This window comes from Panthera tigris, chromosome C2 (assembly GCF_018350195.1).
Source record: "Panthera tigris isolate Pti1 chromosome C2, P.tigris_Pti1_mat1.1, whole genome shotgun sequence".
In the NCBI taxonomy this organism is placed as follows: Eukaryota; Metazoa; Chordata; class Mammalia; order Carnivora; family Felidae; genus Panthera; species Panthera tigris.
The window spans coordinates 125080088-125093325 of NC_056668.1; the positions used below are offsets into that span (position 1 = coordinate 125080088).

Consider the following 13238-nt stretch of genomic DNA (forward strand, 5'->3'; position numbering starts at 1 on the left):
AACACCAACTGGATATAGTAGGAATATCTGCCCTTTGTCTTTGACATAAATCTTTCCAGTCATGTGTCTTTTTAACTTGGTTATTACATTTTAGGTACAAAAGTTTTCAAGAAAAACTTCACAATAATTGTCAAAATTTTAAATGCACATTTCTTTGAATCAGCAACCTACATACTACAGGAAAAAATAATGCAAGTATTTAAAGTTATGTAGAATGTTTGCTGTTTCACTGCTATGAAAAAGAAGGAATGAAATGTACACCAAGGGGCACCTGGCTGGCTCAGTCAGAAAAGCATGCAACTCTGGATCCTGAGATTGTAAATTTGAGCCTCATGTTATGTGTAGAGATTGCTTAAGGATAAAATCTTTAGGGGAGCCTGGCTGGCTCAGTTGGTTGGGTATCTGACTTCGGCTCAGGTCATGATCTCACAGTCCTTGAGTTCGAGCCCCGCGTGGGGTGGTGCTGACAGGTTTGAGTCTGGAGCCTGCTTCAGATTCTGTCTCTCTCTCTGCCCCTCCCCCACTCACGCTCTCTCAAAAATATATAAAAACATTTTTAAAAATTAAAAAAATAATAAAATAAAATAAAATAAAACCTTAAAAAAAAAAAAAGAAATGCACACCAAGAGTGTCTATAAAGTACTGATATGGTAAAATGGCCAATAAATATTAAGTAAAAATGCAAATTCCAAAACAAGAGGATTATAATTCTACTTTGAAAAAAATTCCAATTACAGATGTTTGTATAGGCATTAAAAAGTTCTGGGAGGGGGAAGCCTGGATGCCCTTAGTCAGTTGAGCACTTTGGCTCAGGTCACGATCTCGCCGTTTGTAAATTTGAGCCCTACATCGGGCTCTCTGCTGTCAATTTAGAGCCTGTTCCAGATCCTCCGTCCCCTCTCTCTGCCCCTCCCCTGCTCATGAGCCTGTGTGCTCTCTCTCTCTTCCTCTCTCTCTCTCTCAAAAATAAACAAAAAACAAAAGTTCTGGGAGGATATACTGCAAGCTGTAAAAGTGATAGCCTCAGTCAGTGAGTGGTAAGGTGGGTAAAACTTAGTCCGTACGCCACAGATCTGTGTGGTTTGAATACATATTACTTTATTTTTTCATGTTTTATTTATTTTTAAAGGAGAGAGTGCAAGCGGAGGAGGGGCAGAGAGAGAGATGGAGACAGAGGATCCAAAACAGGCTCTGTGCTGACAGCAGCAAGCCTGATGTGGGGCTCAAACTCTCAAGCCGTGAGATTATGACCTGAACCAAAGTCGGAGGCTCAACCAACTGAGCCACCCAGGCACTCCTACTTTATTTATTTATTTTTTAATGTACTATAAAAGATAAAACTAATGGAAAACTACCTAATAGGAACTGGCAGCCAAAATACAAAGTAGGGGTGAGGAAAATTGGGAAAAGTATGACAGAAAAAGCAATGTAAGAGAAATAAGGGTATGAAGTAAATTTGCTTTATAGTAGAACCACAACTAACACCTAAATAATTATAACATAAAGCAAAATAAAACAAAAACAAAAAAAGAAAACAGACAAAAACAAACAAAAAAAACCACTAATAAGTTAAATTTCCTCTGAAGATCATTTCTTCAGTTAGGTAAGAGTTAATTTGAATTTAGAATCCAGACAGTAGGAAAAACGATGTTATCTTTAAATATGACAAAACATTGTGATATTTACACGTTTACACTACAAGAGGGATAGCTATTGAGGCCAACTGAAAAAGCAAAGTAATGCTTCCTATCTCATGTCTACCCTGAGGCATAAACTAAGAGTAGAATGGGTAGAAACATTTGCACTATTTTAACAGCCATTTCTCTCTTGATCTCTTTTAGCCAAGCTTAGTTCAAATCATATAAAATGAATATAATGTGAAAACAGGGAGTAAATTCACAAACTACATTTACCAAACTAAATGTTTCACTGGAGAAGAGGCTGTTTCTCAATTAGAGGCCTTTCGTGGGGCACCTGAAGTTGGCTTGGGCACTAACTCTTAATTAATTTTGGCTCAGGGCATGAGCTCACAGTTCATGGGATCCAGCCCTGTGTCAGGCTCTGTGCTGACAATGCAGAGCCTGTGTGGGATTCTCTTTCTGCCCCTCCCCTGCTCACATGTGCTCTATCAAAATAAATAAATAAACTTAAAAAAAAAATAGTAGGAGCACCTGGGTGGCTCAGGCGGTTGAGCATCCTCTTTGGCTCAGATCATGATCTCGCTGCCCGTGAGTTCAAGTCCCACAGTGGGCTCTGTGCTGACAGCTTGGAGTCTGGAGCTTGTTTCAGATTCTGTGTCTCCCTCTCTCTCTCTGTCCCTCCCCCACTCATGCTCTGTCTCTCTCTCTCTCTCTCTCTGTTAAAAATAAACATTAAAAAAAATTTTTTTAAGTAAATACGTGGGTGAATATAGTAAGATTATTTTTTATCTTCTAAATGCTTTAAAACATGCATAGCTCTTGAGAAGGAATATTATAATACCATCATGGGGGTTCACATGTATAATTCATATGATAATTATTATATAAAGTGGGAAGGGCAATGGGACCTATTTGGTTGTAAGGTCTTACGTTCTTTTTTTTTTTTCCCAGGGAACATTTTGCTTTTTATTTTTATTTTTTTTTCAATATATGAAATTTATTGTCAAATTGGTTTCCATACAACACCCAGTGCTCATCCCAAAAGGTGCCCTCCTCAATACCCATCACCCAGTAAGGTCTTATGTTCTATTTGAAGTGGTAAAATATAAATTCTAGATATAATATGAAAAGTCAAGTATACATAGAATATTATAATCTTTAGGGCAATCACTAAAAAAATTGGACAAAGATATAACCAAAAACCAAAAGATACAATAAAATGGATACTAAGAAAGTATTCAAATAATCCAAAAGAAGAAAAACCTCCACAGTAAACAAATAATTAAACACAAATATATCAATAATTACACTAAATGGTCTTACACTAATTAAAAGACAGAGAGGTAGTTAGATTCAATTAATAAAAGACTATTAGAACCCCATTTTAAATATGATAGCATAAAAGTAAAAGATCATGCAAACAGGAATCAAAAGAAAGGTAAAGCTGCTATATAAATATCTGACAAAGTAGATTTCTGAACAAGAAAAATTACTGGGTACAGAAACAAGAGATAATGAGAAAAAGGTCAATTCACCAAAATGACACAACAATTTTAAATGTATATGTACTTAACAGAGTTGCAAAATACATAAAGCAAAAATTATTAAAACTGAAAGAAGTAAACAAATCCACTATTCTTGGAAACTACAACTACTCTCAGTAATTCACGGAACATGTATAAAAGCAGCAAAAAAAAAAAAAAAACAAAAAAAACCCCAAGATTTAAACAACATCATCAACAAAGAGAATCTAACTGACTTACATAACACTATACTTAACAGCAACATAAACATCTTTTCAAGGGCACATGGAATATTCACCAAGACAGATCATATTCTGGACACTAAAATAAACCTTAATGATTGTAAAAAGAATTGATATTGTACAGCATACATTCTATGACCATGACAGAATTAAACTAGAAACCAGTGACAGAAAGATAACTGGAAAATCTCTAAGTATTTGGAAATTAAACACTACACTTCTAAACAATTCATGTTATCAAAGAGGAAAACTCAAAGGAAATTAGTAAATATTTTGAACTAAATAAAACTGAAAACACAACATATAAAAAATTTTTAGATGCAGCTAATAAAGTACTTACAAAGAAATTTATAGTATTGTCATTAATAAAATGTTAGAAAACAAGTCCCAAATCAATAATGGAAGTTTCTGCCTTAAAAAACTAGAAAAAGAGCATGTTAAACCCAGAGGAAACAAAAGGACATAATAAAGACCAGAAATCAGTGAGACTGAAATAGAAACTAGAGAAAAACCATTGAAACCAAAAGATGTTCTCTGAAAACATCAAGAAAATTGATAACTCTCTAGCAAGAATGACCAAAAAGACAAATTACCAATGTAATGAAACATAAATGAAAGAAACCTAAAAGTAAAAACATAATGAAATACTGTTGCTATGGTCTGAAGGTTTGTGTCTCCCCAAAATTAATGTTGAAATCTTAACCTCCATAAGGTGATAGTTACTATGAAGCAGGGCCTTTGGGAGGTGATTAGGCCCTAAGGATAGAGCTCTCACGAATGGGATTAGTACTTTTATAAAAGAAATCCAATACAACTCTCTAACCCCTTCTACCATGTGAGGATACAAGAAGCTTGCAACATGGAGGAGGGACTCACCTGACCATGCTGGCACCCTGATCTCAGACTTCCAGCTTCCCGACCTGCAAGCAGTAAGTTTCTGCTGTTTATAAGCCACCCGGCCTACCGTATTTTATCATCAGCCCAAACATAATGATACAGAAACTGGTACCAAGAATTGAGGGTACAGCTGTAACAAATACTTAAAGATGTGGGAGTGGCTTTCAAACTGGATAATGGACAGAATCTGGAAGTACAGGCTAGAAAAATTCTACATTGCCAAGAACAGACCATTAAGGGTAAATTCTTCTGAAGGCTCAGAAGTGGGAGACATGTAGGGAAAGCCTCAATCCTTTTAAGAGAATCCCTAAGTGGTCATGAACAGAATGTTGACTGAAATACAGTGTTAAGAAAGAGACAACGGGGGCACCTGGCTCAACGGTGGCTCAGTTGGTTGAGCATCTGACTTCAGCTCAGGTTATGATCTCACAGTTCATGAGTTCAAGCCCCGCGTCGAGCTCTGTGCTGACAGCTCAGAGCCTGGAGCCTGCTTCGGATTCTGTGTCTCCCTCCCTCTGCCCCTTCCCAGCTCATGCTCTCTCTCTCTCTGTCTCTCAAAAAAAGAATAAACATTAAAAAAAAAAAATTAAAAAAAAAAAAAAAAAAAGAGGGAGACAATAGACCGAAAATGGAGTCCCTCATACTAAGCCCCTTGTCAGAAAACTAAGACTCAATACCTAGCATAATTGCAGTTTCAGTCTCTCCCAGAAATGTAACCTTTAACCAGTCGATCTGAAATTACCCGGTCAGCACCAGTGAGGTAATCCACCCAAAAGACCCCTTCCATCCTCCACAGGAAGGTGGCCTCTTTGCTAGAAACGTCCTTTTCCTGCCTTTCTCTACCAATAAAAGGCTTTAATTTTGTACAGCTCTTTGGAGTTCCTTTCTATCTGCTAGATGAGATGCTGCCCAATTCATGAATCATCAAATAAAGTCAGTAAGATCTTTACATTTACCCAGTCGAATTTGTTTTTTTAACAACAGTAAAGGCCAATCTGTAACATCTCAGACAGAAATAAGGTAAATGTTATTGGAAACTGGAGGAAAGGTGACCTTTGTTAGAAGATGGTAAGGCGCTTGGCTGAACTGTATTCACATCCTAGTGTTTTGTGGAAGGGTAGAACTTGTGAGGATGAAACTGGCTATCTGACTGAGGCCATTTCTATGCAAAGTGTTGAAATTGTGGCTTGGTTTCACTTGAGTGCTTACAGTAAAACATGAGTAGAAAAATATCTTAAAGATATAATTGTTAATCAAAAGGGAAGTTAATTTAAAAGGTAGAAATTCTCAGTCTGCTGTACTGCCAAAAAGAAAAAAAAGAAGAGAACGAGCGAGAGACAGAAAACACTTTCAGAACAGAACACTACGAGTGTGACAAGAGATTCTTTGATAGAGATTTGTAAAGGTGTGAACATGGGATTCAATCAGCCACCCCAGCAGGAAATAGCCAATATGAACTGGAAGGAGACAAAGATGAAAAAAGACTGTCAGTGTTCTTAGATTTAATAGGATGCGACATACAGATATGCCACTGCAAATGTGAGATACTCTTCAAGACAAGGGAAGAAGGACCCAAAAGGTGATTCAGAGATCATTAAGGCCAGCTCCCCTTAGGGGAGGGGAGGGGAGGGGAGAGGGGAGAGGGGAGGGGAGAGGGGAGAGGGGAGAGGGGAGAGGGGAGAGGGGAGAGGGGGAGGGGAGGGGAGGGGAGGGGAGGGGAGGGGAGGGGAGGGGAGGGGAGGGAGGGGAGGGGAGGGGAGGGGAGGGGAGGGAGGGGAGGGGGAGGGGAGGGGGGGAGGGGAGGGGAGGGGAGGGGAGGGAGGGGAGGGGAGGGGAGGGGAGGGAGGGGAGGGGAGGGAGGGGAGGGGAGGGGAGGGGAGGGGAGGGGAGGGGGGGAGGGGGGGAGGGGGAGGGGAGGGGAGGGGAGGGGAGGGGGGGAGGGGAGGGGAGGGGGGGAGGGGAGGGGGGGAGGGGAGGGGGGAGGGGAGGGGAGGGGGGGAGGGGAGGGGAGGGGGGGAAAGGAAACACAACAGTACCAGGTGTCAATAAGGATGCAGAGCAATGGGAACTCACACATTGCGCTTGTGGGGATGCAAAACAGTATAGCCACCTAAAGGGTAACAGTTTGGCAGCTTCTTATAAAGTTAAACATAGATTAACCATATACAATGTCCTTGAAACAGACTCAAAAGGCTATGTATGACATCCTGGACTACAAAGCGTGAGGGGGTGGGGCCTGGGTGGCTCAGTCGGTTAAGCTTCTGACTTCAACTCAGGTCATGATCTCACGGTTTCTGGGTTCAGGCCCCGCACTGGGCTTTGTGCTGACAATTCAGAGCCTGGAGGCTGCTTCAGATTCTGTGTCTCCCTCTTTCTCTGCCCCTCCCCTGTTCGGTCTCTGTCTCTGTCTCTCAAAAATAAATGTTAAAAAATTTTTTAAATATATTAACAAAAAAAAGCATGAGGGGGTGAAAAACTGTTCTGTATTTAGATTGTGGCAGTGATTATGTAACTGTGTCAAATCTCAACCACACTCTAAAAAGTGTGAATCTTCCTGAATGTAAACTAAAATATTTGGCAGAAAATATTCACTGCTCAGTCTGATACTTTAAATGGACTTGTTTATATTCACATATGATTCTGTATCATCATGCAATATACATTCACTAAGTTTTGCAGATCTTCAAATGTTGACATTTTATTATAAAATATCATTGCATTCATACAGCCTCTGGAATCTCCAGAGTAAAAATGGAAATTAACATCTCTGTATAATGAAAATAGTCTGGTCTTGTAGACTCTTTAAAAGGTATGTTAGGAACCTCTAGAGAATTGCTAATCTAAATATAGTAATAATAACATCAGGCCAAACACCTAAAAATATATTCTTCCCCAACCTACTTTTATAATTTATTGGGTATATTTATATATTAATGACACTAAGTCTGTCAAATCATGTTACCAATCATATTGTGTGTGATATGTAAACTATGAGGAAGGGTACAGTTTGCTATGTATATAGGCCATGATAAATATGACCATTTTTGGCAAGGCAATTGTTACATTCTGAGGAGAAGTATGGAATTAGCAAGTGATAGAAAAAAATTCTAAAAAGAAATCTCTCATGCTAATACAAATGCAATTTTAGACTCTCTTATAGTTTAACACATAACTTGACAATTTCCTGTTTCTGATAAAAATCAGCAGTGACAATACCCAAGTGACTAACTCCGGAAGTTTGGTTGGGTTACAGATCTTTCAGTAAACAATGAAGGGGGAAAAAAAAAATCCCCAAATACCTAACTTCAATATGCTGTAAGTAATGCAAAAAGACAAAGCAATTCATAAAATGATTTTATTCTATTCAATGTTTTAAGCCCTACTATCTTGTCAAGTAATTTTGATTGTTAAACACTCTTACAATGAAACAACACAGGTAAGAATCCCATCATGGGGAAAATAAAAGATTTTAGGCTAGTCCGAAATAAAGGCTCTTAAAAAAAAAAAAAAAAAAATCAGGACTTTTTCTTTTTAAACAGGTCAAATAAAATGCCACCTTATTCTATTTAGTTTTGGAAATATCACTTTGAACATATCCCCAATAGAAGCAAACAAACAAAAAAAAAAAAAAAAAAAAAAAAACACAGGCACTAGTTCTGTGCATACCAAAATTAATTCAACAAATAATTACTAAGTAGTTTTTACAGACTAACAGGACACTGAGCTAATAAGGCCTGAGAGTAAAGAAAGGTATACCAAGCAAAACATGTTCTCAAAAAAATCAACTGTAATTCTATTTTTCAACAACTTATTTAATTAATGCTTTACTACTCCCTATATGATTATTTTGTCAGCTATCACAAAATTTTACTTATTACTCTGAATTATAAGCTGTATCAAGATCACCTTAAGAACATATCACCATTTTACACTCTGAAGAATATTACATTTTATATAATCTAAATAAGAAACCATTACACATTACCACTAAAGTGAAAGGAATAATCTTGCTAATATTACTAAATGATAAGTAATTATGGTATAAATCACCAATTATGAAAAAAGTAACATAATGAAGAATTTACTGGCATAATTAATACAACAAATGTAAACACATTAACTGATTTAATCCTTATTGTACTACATGGCAATTAAACCTAAATGGGTTGATAATCAACTATACTCATGTTTTTAATATGCATTTTTTAAACTGTGATACATATGATGGGCTGAATTTTTTCCCCTCCAAAATTCAGATGCTGAAATCCTATCCTCTAGTACCTCAGAATGTGACTGTATTTGGAGATAAGGTCTTTAAAGAGGTAATTAAGGTAAAACGAGGTCATTAGGGTAGCTCCTAATCCAGTAGGACTGGTGTCATTATAAGAAGAGCTGATTACCAGGGCACCTGGGTGGCTCAGTCGGTTGGGCATCTGACTCTGGCTTAGGTCATGGTCTCATGGTTCGTCCGAGTCTGGCTTAGGTCATGATCTCAAGGTTTGTGAGTTCCAGCCCCACGTCGGGCTCTGTGCTGACAGCTCGGAGCCTGGAGTCTGCTTTGGATTCTGTGTCTCCCTCTCACTCTCTCTGCTCCTCCCCCACGTGTGCTCTGTCTCTGTCTCCCAAAAATGAATAAATGTAAAAAAAAAAATTTTTTTTAAGAAGAGCTGATTAGGACACACACTATGCAAAGACCATATGAAGACACAGAGAAGACAACCATCTACAAGCCAGAGAGAGGCCCTCAGAAGAAACCAATCCTGATGACAACTTGATCTTAGACTCTAGCATCCAGAATTTTGAGACAATAAACTTCTGTTAAGCCACCAATATGTGATACTCTGAAGGGCAGCCCTAGCTAACTGATACAATACACATAAAATTTATCATGTGAACCATTTTTAAGTGTCCAGTTCAGTGGCATTAAGTATGTTCATCATGTTGCACAATTATCACCACTACCCATCTCAAGAACAATTTTGATCTTGCAAAACTGAAATTCTATACACTTTAAATCATAACTCCCCTATACAGCCAAACTACCAAGTAAAATTAAGTGTAAGAATAACAGTCATTTTCAGACAACCATTCTCATAAAATTTAATTCCAATTTACACTGACTTAGGAAACAACCAGACAGTATGTTCCAGCAAAACAAAGGAGTAAAGCAAGAAAAAAGAAGACACAGAATCTAGGAAGCAGGAAAACCAATGAATAAAGGCAAAAGGAATTTCCAAAATGCTAGCAAAAGTAAATTAAGATCAGAAGCAGATCTAGAATAAACAGTCCAAATTGGAGGATTCCAAAAAAAGAAAAAAAACTGGTAAAATTATCTGACAGATTAGGCTATTTATAGAACTGTTGGAATATGGGAAGGCTTAGCTATAAGTTCAAAGACAACAAAGAAAATTTTAAATGTAAACCATATAAATTTCTTATAAATTAAAAAAATTACATAAGAAGTAAAATTTAATCATAGTAGATGGGTCAGCTATAAACAATATGTATGTGTTTTATATAGTCATAATGAAAATCCCGAATATGAATATACAATTTTAACTAAGACAATAAGGCTAAGAAAGGTTAAGAAAATAAATGGGGCACCTGGCTGGCTCAGTAGGTACAGCATGGGACTCATGATCTCAAAATTGTGATTTCGAGCCCTAGCTGGGTACAGAGATTGCTAAATAAATAAATAAATAACCTCATTAACCTTAACAGACAATCAGTAGGTGTCTAAAATTAATCCATCAGGAGATAAAACAATTACATGTTTTTTATTTATCAAAGTAATACATGAATATAGTTTAAAATGTCAAATAGTACTATAAGGCCTCTAACAAAAGTTAACAGTCCTTTGTTCTCCTCCTCCTTTTTCCTCCTGCTGGTCTCAAGAAGTCAACACTTTCAACTTTTTACGCTGTTGCTTCTAAAAGAGCTCAAAAAATTTTTAAGTGATTACTTCTTGAGGCAAGGGGGTAGAAAAAGGAGAGCAAAGGTCTGCTATTTTTGTTATTAGGCCTTTTAGCACTATTTGACATTTAAATTTTTTTTATATTTATTCATTTAAAAAATTTTTTTAATGTTTATTCATTTTTGAAAGACTGTGAGAGACAGTGCAAACAGGGGTGGTGCAGAGAGAGAGGGGGACACAGAATCCGAAGCAGGCTCCAGGCTCTTGGCTATCAGCACAGAACCCGATGGGGGGCTCGAACTCACGAACTGTGAGATCATGACCTGAGCTGAAGTCGGACACTTAACCGACTGAGCCACCCAGGCACCCCAATGTTTAGTTATTTGAGAGAGAGAGAAAGAGAGAGAAAGAGAGAGAGAGAGAGACACACACACACAAGTGCAAGGTGGGGGAGGGGCAGAGAGAGGGAGACACAGAATCCAAAGCAGGCTCTATCTAGTCTCTGAGCTGCCGGCACACAGACCGACATGGGACTCAAACCCATGAATGAGAGATCATGACCTGAGCTGAAGTCGGATGCTTAACCGACTGAGCCACCCAGGTGCCCCACCACTGTCTGACATTTTCATCTATGTTCATATATTACTTTGATAATTAAGAAAAAATTAGAAAACCTCACTGATCCGTTAAAAATCAAACTTAAGTCAACCAAAATGGTGAATAGCTAGCTAGCTGACATTCAAGCTGTATGAGCATCCATTTTCTCTTCTTTTCATAGTAGTGTTTCAGCTTCCTTCTCAGACCCTATCCTCTCCATCCCTGCCCCCATCCACCAATTCTATATTGACATTCTTTAGGTGGAGTTCCAACCCAGGGGTAGTATATGCAATCAAGCACAGCTAATCAGAATATTAAATCCCCTTATTTCCTGTGACTAGTGAAGAATGGGCTTAAAACAAGTTGTTCATTCAGAAAGTTTCTTAGGATGTCTACAGAGGTTACTGGGAAAGCACTCTCTCTTTTCCCAACAGACTTAAACCTGAAAACAGAGTAAATGTCACTATACAGAACCCGACAATGAAGCTGAGAGGTGCACAGAGATTAGATTCTATTTTTTGAGCCTCCAATTCTAATTATTCCTCAACCCAGAATCTATCCCTGGATATTTCACTTCATAAACCAAAATTACTTTTCTGTTAAAACAAACAAATAGGGCCAATATACGATAACGAGCACCTGAACTGAAAGAAAAAAATAGAGTATCAAATTTGGTTTTTTGAAGTTTGTTTGTTTACATAATCTCTACACCCAGCGAGGGGCATGACTCACAACCCCAAGATCAAGAGCATGCTTTCAAATGAGCCAGACCGGCATCCCAAGAGTGTCAAATTTAAAGGAAAAAAAGCACACTCTGTAAGAAAGACTTCAGAAGTAAGAAAAATGCAAAAGCAAGGATAAAATAAACTAAATGGACATTAAGAAAACCCTAATAGCAAGTACAGACATTCCCAAATTTAACAACTCTGTGTGTTATGTGTAAACACTCTGGACCAGGTTTAATGAAGGCTAACACTGGACTCTTTCATTGCCTGATTGTTGCCTCATAGCTCGCATGCATGCTCCCAGAAAGGGCCTGTCCCAGTTGGCTCTGCCTTATCGCCACAGCGTCCCCACCTGGCTGAAGTTGATGTCTGCCGACGTGAAGGAACAGATCTACAAACTGGCCAAGAAGGTCCTGACTCCCTCATAAATCAGTGTAATCCTGTTGCACAAGTACATTTTGTGACAAGCAATAAAATTTTGAGAATTCTGAAGTCCAAAGGACTTGCTCCTGATGTTCCTGAGGATCTCAACCATTTGATTAAGAAAGCTGTTCAAAAGAATCTTGAGAGGAACAGAAAAGGATGTTAAATTCCCACTGATTCTGATCGAGAGCTGTCTTCACTAGTTGGCTTGATATTATAAGACCAAAGGAGTCCTCTCCCCGCAATTGGAAATACGAGTCACCCACAGCCTCTGCCCTGGTTGCATAAATTTGACTATGTACTCACGCAATAAAATCATTGTCTAACTAGAAAAAAAAACTAACACTGAAAACGATGTGGATCTTATGAACCAAACCCCTGATTTAACCAAGCTTTCACCTGTGTATTATTTATCTTTCCAAGGCTCTACTATGTGCAAGACACAGTATGAGCTATCCAGCTTACAAAGATAAGTCTGTCCTGAAAGAGCTTACAAGCTAGTGGAAAAAGTTCTATTTCTTGCTAATACTACTTCATCTGTAATGCTGACTTACATTAAACTTATTCTGCTCACATGAGCATCACAAACTATGCCAATTGCATTTGTAAACTGGGTCTAATGTACTGCGAATGTTTATATACATTTAGATACACCTTTGACTAAGCCAGTAAAACCACCTGTCTTCACTTCTAGATTCCAGATTCCACCAATTTTAAAGTGTAATATAAAAACAAATGGTCTGCCTTTAACTCCAAAGGCCTTAAGAACAAAAAGTATAATGGTCCTAAGGAGGCAAGCTAGGTACCAGTATAAAAAAGACAGATCCAGAGAAGCAGCATAACAACTTTATACCCACTAGTTCTAAGACAAAAGCTGGGCATTCTGGTTTTATTCTCTTCCATAAGTTAATGCCAAAAAGGGAGCCACTAATATTTGGAGAACGATTTTTCTACTCACTTGTGCCATCAACTGTGGAGGTTCTGCGAAAAACAAATAATCTTCCTGAGACACCGAAGTAGGGATTTCATTCAGTCTAGACTGCCTCTAACCCCTAAGAGCTGGGGAGAAAGACCCTCATAAACAAACCTGTCCTTTACCTAAGGGGAATGGAGCTCCACTAGGTGACTGCACCCTCAAAAACAAAATGCAGTCAGAAACTAGAGAACAAAGGTCATGATAATAAAAGTAGATTTAGGTTAATCTCTTACTTCTTTGTCACTATTATCTCTAAATTGATTCCATATTTGGCTATGTGGGCTGTAAAAGAAAAGGAATG

The 13238-nt window shown here is 38.1% G+C and overlaps 1 protein-coding gene and 1 pseudogene across 5 annotated transcripts in view; one reads left to right on the forward strand and one right to left on the reverse strand.

The window, feature by feature from the left end:
- NCK1 (NCK adaptor protein 1) overlaps positions 1-13238 on the reverse strand; it is an 88447-nt gene that overhangs the window by 31318 nt on the left and 43891 nt on the right. Inside the window, exon 1 of one of the 5 annotated variants that reach the window (XM_015539931.2) lies at positions 2172-2195. The exons of the other annotated variants lie outside the window; for them this stretch is intronic. The gene's annotated coding sequence lies outside the window, so the exon portion shown is untranslated. Of the gene's footprint in view, positions 1-2171; positions 2196-13238 lie in introns of those variants that run through there. 5 annotated transcript variants of the gene reach the window in all.
- LOC102967233 lies at positions 11794-12249 on the forward strand (annotated as a pseudogene).